Genomic DNA, 6,000 nt, shown 5'->3' with positions numbered 1-6,000 from the left:
ATTGTTACAAAAGGACACCTTAGGATAGGGTTACATGGTGGTTGCATTACTTTAGAACAAAAACAACAATAAAAACGCAAAATGAACTTTGGATAAGTGTTCTTTCGCTGGTGGTCAGGAAACTGTAAGGAGAAGTTGAATAGCTAGCATGTGACTATCGCAGTCCAACCACAAACTGCCACCCAGCCGACTTATCCCCAGTGGTTCTGGTTGGCTTGTGGTGACATTGCATGTGATAGAACACTCCTTTGATTCTTGTGACTTCACCTGGCAGATTACCCTCGACGGTTTCGGTTCACTGTTGTGGTTTTCCCCTGGCGGTTCCGACACGGTTTGCAATCCATTCACATATTAACTGCAAACCTCTGCTTCATTGTTACCCCTAGTGGCTTCCAAAAATGTGATGGTCTTCCCTTAACTATACAGTTGCAGTCTTCTGCCTGTTCACATGGCCCGTTCCGCTGCGGTCTTCCTCCCGTGCACTTTAGCTGTGTTTTGAATTGCATTTTTTATTATATGGTCTGAAAGTTGGTTTTGCCTTAGGTTTTTGACTTAGGTGTATGTTTTAGGTCCACATTTAGGTTTTAGTGATAGGATTTAGGACTTTATATTATGTAGTATAGGTTTATAAGCTTAGGTTTTTAGACCTTAGCTTAGGATTTTAACCTTGTTACATCACCTTATTAAAAAAAAACCATTACAATCGATATTTTCACATTATGGAAATTATCATCAAACACCATATCGACAATTTGGACCACATCCATAATGAATAAAATTGAAGACCATAATGGTGAGCTGATGAAGCTGGAGATGACAAGATCCTCCTGGATCAATCCTCTCCACTTGAAGGCTTTTGGACCACAAAAGTTTGATTGAAGCAAATATTAGGTGAGGGTAGAGCTCTCTCATTCTTTTGATCTCCATCCACCTTGGCTTGCTTGGATTCATGCCCTTGAGTCCCAGTCGAAGAAACTCAAAATTTCCATGCCTTGAAGATCTAATATTTCTGTCCAAGATGGTATCTTCCTACAAATAATTCATATACTGAGGTGCCAAATCATCAATAGTCAGAATCTGTATATCTTCCTCAGGATCCATGATCATCAGAGGTTCATACAACTTCATATTTTATACATTTAGAACTGATTAAATACGCATGTAAGGAGGTAAATCTAATCGAAATGCATTATTTCCAACCTTTTCAACAATATTGAAAGGACCATACATGATGGGTTTCAGTTTCTTACCTTCACCTTTCAACCTGTCTTTACTGATGTACAACCATACCTGATCGTCGACTTGAAAATGATGATCGACGCGATGCTTGTCATGGCACATTTTGTACTTGGTCTGACTCTTCTCTAAATGATCATGTACTGCTTCATGTATTTGTTGTATCTGTTGAGTGAACTTAGCTGCTTTGTTTGCATCATCATGTTCACCCACTTTATCCTCTTCACCAATCATGAAATCCATCAGTGACTTTATTAGATACCCAAAACATGTTTTGTATGGCAATCGATTACTTGAAGAATGTAAGGCTTGATTGTAATCATGTTGCACATACGGTAAAGATTCATCCCACAACTTAGGATGTCTACTGCAATAACCTCATAGAATATGTATGACTGTCCTGTTCACCACTTCTTTCTGTCCATTGGTTTGTGGATGAAAATTTGTGCTCTTCTTCAACTTTGTGTCCATGAGTCCCCACAAAGTGGACCAAAACTATGCTACAAAACGAGTGTCTTGATAAAAAATAATGTAAGTAGGTAACCCAAAATGACCCATACCTGTTCGAGGAACATCTTTGTAGTCTTTTTATTTGTCACTTGCTTTTTCATGGAACAAGAATGCACATCTTGCTGAATATATCGACCACAACATACATGTAATCATGCCCTCTCTTGGACATATGAAGTCCTCCAATAAAATCCATGAAAATGTTGTCCCATGGTCACAAAGGAACTGGAAGTGGCATGTACAAACTGATCTTTTGATTGCTTGGCTTGTTGGTCAAACACATCACACATCCTTTAATGTTATTAACAACCGTTTCATACATGCGAGGCTAGTAACAATACCTTTGACTTTGTTCCATTGTTTTTATTACTCCAAAATGTCTTGAAATGCGAGAAGAATGTGCATCCCAAATAACATGTACTCTTTCTATCTGTGGTATGCACAACTTACCCAGATGATATAACAACCTATGATAAAACCACCTAAGCACCATGAGTTAGTGATTCATAAATATCTTTGAAATCAACATATGTACTATATTGTTCTATATAACTCTCATGTTTTAAAGGACTATTCTATAGCACTACTCAAACATTCAAATATGGTCTAAACAACATATCAACTACTTTGTTTGTGACACCTTTCTTGTACTTAATTACTAAGTGAAATTTCTAAAGAAACCCCATGCATTTGTAATGACAAGATTGTTTCAACTTAGTTTGAGACTAAAGGCATTAAAGCGACTGATGATCTATGTGAATCAATGTTTCTTTACCCATTAAATAATATTTTCATTTCTTAACACTTTCAACTAAAGAAAACAATTTTTTATCATATGTCAGATAATTCATTACTGCCTTAGAAAACGTTTCAGAATGAAAACAAATTGGTTTCCATTTTTTAAGTAATACTACACCCATTGCATAACCACTAACATTTGTTTCATTTTTGAATGGTTGTTGAAGATCTGATAAAGCTAAGATTGGTGTTGTGACAATTTTTATGCTCAAGTGTATCAAAATATTTTTGTTGTTTTCGTCCCCGCTGGAAGGGAACTTTAGAACCTATGACAGCATGTAAGGGTGATGCCATCAAAGAAAACTCAGCAATAAATTCCTCCAATACTGAATTGCACCTATGAAACTTATAACTTCAGTCACATTTTGTCGTCTTGTCCACTTAACAATCACATCGCTTTTAGCTAGATCTATTTCCAAACTTCTACCTCCAACTATGTAACCAAGATAATTTAGTGAAGTTTTCCCAAACTCACATTTGGAAAGTTTAAGGTACAATTTTCCCCTATGCAACACTTCAAACACCTCCTTAACATGCCTAACATGCTCTTCCATACTTGAACTGAAAATTAGAATATCAGCTAAGTAGATTATGACAAATTTATCAATGTATGGGCAAATTACATCATTCATAACCCACATGAAAGTTGTTGGTGCATTACACAAACCAAAAGGAATTACTAGCCATTCAAATAGTCCCTACCTAGTTTTGAATGTATTTTTCTAGATGTCATTTTCTGCAATGCAAATTTGATGATACCCACTTCTTAGATCTAACTTAGTGAAATAAACAACATTTTTCAGTTGATCAAGTAAATCATCTATCCTGGGAAGAGGATACCTATTTTTGATTTTGATTTTGTTTAAGGCACTAAAGTTGATACACATTCTCCATGTCTTGTCTTTCTTAGGAACTAAAATTATGGGTGAGCCACATGGAGATGAACTGGGTTGAATAAAACGTTTTTCAATCAATTCCTGTATTTGTTTCTTTATTTCTTTGTTCTCTATAACTGACATTTGATATATTCAAATATTAGGAAGTGGGGCATTAGACATCAATTGTATCTCATGTTGTATTTCTCACTTATGAGGAATATGTTTTGGTTCTTTAAATAGACTTGGAAAAGATTCTACCACTTTAACCAAATTATCTTTAAAATGAGACTCACAATGTGAAAAAGCATTCTGTTGATCCTTATGTTGTTCTTTTACAACCATGAGTACATATTTCTTACTTGAACTTATTAATCGCTTCATTTGATTAATTGAAACTAAATCCAAGTGTGATTTGTGTTTATGTGTGTTGCCAATATATTCAATCCCATCTTTCTTAAGGTGATATTTATGCTCTTTCCTATGAAACACTGCATCATGATCATAGAGATAAGGACTTCCTAGCACTACTCCACATATGTTTGTTGGAATCACATCTAAATCCACTTCATCAATGTAATTAGTTGTAATGGAAAATTTTAACCGACATTGCTTTGTGACATTAATCTAAGTTTCTTTTTTTAGCCAACCTAACGAGTATGGTCTTGGATGATTTTGTATCTCCAAACCCAATTTCTTAACTAAATCTTCAAATATTAAATTTTCCTGTGATCCACTATCAAATAATGTATCTAGTTTCTTGTGCTTAGAATTTATCCTTATATGAAATAATTCAACCCTTTTATCCTCATTCAGAGGATTTATGTTTGAAGAAGGCGAAGAACTACTAGAACTTGAACCAGTGTCATAAGTTTTACCTGTCGAAACCATTGCGGTTATTTTACCTTCATCACCTAAGTCGGAACCCAAATCTTGTTGGGTTGCTGCATTATCCTTCTGGAACTTCTTTGGTCTAAGTTCTAGGTGAAGTTTCCAACATTTGGATTCATCATGTATGGTCCTCTGGTAATGAGTACACGTAGGTCTTTCACTTTCCTTTTGAGTTGTTGCTGATCTCTTTCCCTTCAAATTTTTGTTCCTCTTGCTGTCTTTGGAATCCTTGATTTCCAACTATCTGGATGGTTTCTGTGAAAACTTGAACGATCTGCCACCTGATTCAATATGTATGGCTTGAACACACACTTCATCAAAGTCATCAGGATTAAACATCAATAATGTATGCTGTAAATATGAATGTAAATTGCCAATGTACTTTAATAAAGTTTCACATGTATCCAATGGAATACCAAGTGCCAAAAATTTCTTCCTGAACTCCTGAGTAAACTCTTGAAAATTCTGCACCTTACCTTGCCTCCAATGTTGCCAAACAATAATAGCTTGCTGCATGTATCCCAAAGGATAGAATTGTTTCCTAAGAGCTTTTAAAAACTTAGACCATGAAGAGATGACTTTACCTTTCTGCTTTACATCTATTTGAATTTTACTTTCCCACCAGATTAAAGTTGTTCTCCCTATTCTAAGTGTAGCTAACTAAATTTTTGTCTTTTCATTAGAAATGTTCTAAATACGACAATACACTTCTAACTACTTAATCAAGTTATCTAACTTTTCAGGATTCATTTTTCCATCATAAATAGGTAGCTCAAATTTTACATCAAGTTTCAAAATAGATGATTTCTTAGGTTTCTTTTCTGTTTTAGAATCTGAACTGGAAGAAGAAGAAGAAGGAGATGATGATGGAGATGATGGAGGATGAGGAGGTTTATCATCCTTGCCTTTCCCTTGTCCTTATTTGATGTCTTTAAAGAAGACGCTGCATCTCTCGCCTTCTTATCTTCTTAGAGTTCTCCCAACATCTGTTGCATGCTCAAAAACACTTTCTGAAACTGTTCCTTGCTCATCTTCTCTTTAGTAGTTTCACCTGCATCAGATCCTGTCATTGTCAATTTATAAGTGACTTTTCACTTTCCAATATCTCGATCAAACTCCTCAATTTTTCCTTCTCCACATCACGACTTAGAACTAGTTAACATTCACTGGCAAAAATTATACAAAACACAACCTACTCTGATACCAAATTATATGATCTGATATTGATCATAAACTAAACTAAAGTAGAATTGATTATTTTCCAATAGTGAATTGATCATTAACCTTATATGTTGAATGTGGAAGAGTGAAGGAAAGCAGTTGATTCAAGACTTAATCAAGAACTTAAGAAACATAATTAATCATGATTTTCAGGAAAAACAAAGATAGAAGACAACAAACATTGATTATAGAGTTGGTCCCTAATGGATTACGTCTCCGGGTCTAAGTTTTAGATGGGCATCTGCTTTATTAGGATTGATCAAAATATGTCTTTTACACAGAAAAAACACTAGATTAAATGTGCACACAAGCACTTCTGGTCTCTTCCAATAGAAAGCTCTCTCTCCTAGCTTTCCAACATCTATCTCGATTCCCAATTTCGCCTCTGGATGACCAAGATGCGCTGAAAACAACAACTTTCTCTCTCACTCAGCATCTGCATACAAGTCTCAAAATTACTCCCCTCCCT

Source organism: Pinus tabuliformis, chromosome 3_2 (assembly GCF_031772625.1).
Source record: "Pinus tabuliformis cultivar Carrire ecotype Pingquan chromosome 3_2, CPIR1, whole genome shotgun sequence".
Lineage (NCBI taxonomy): Eukaryota > Viridiplantae > Streptophyta > Pinopsida > Pinales > Pinaceae > Pinus > Pinus tabuliformis.
Note: the sequence above shows the minus strand (reverse complement) of the source record.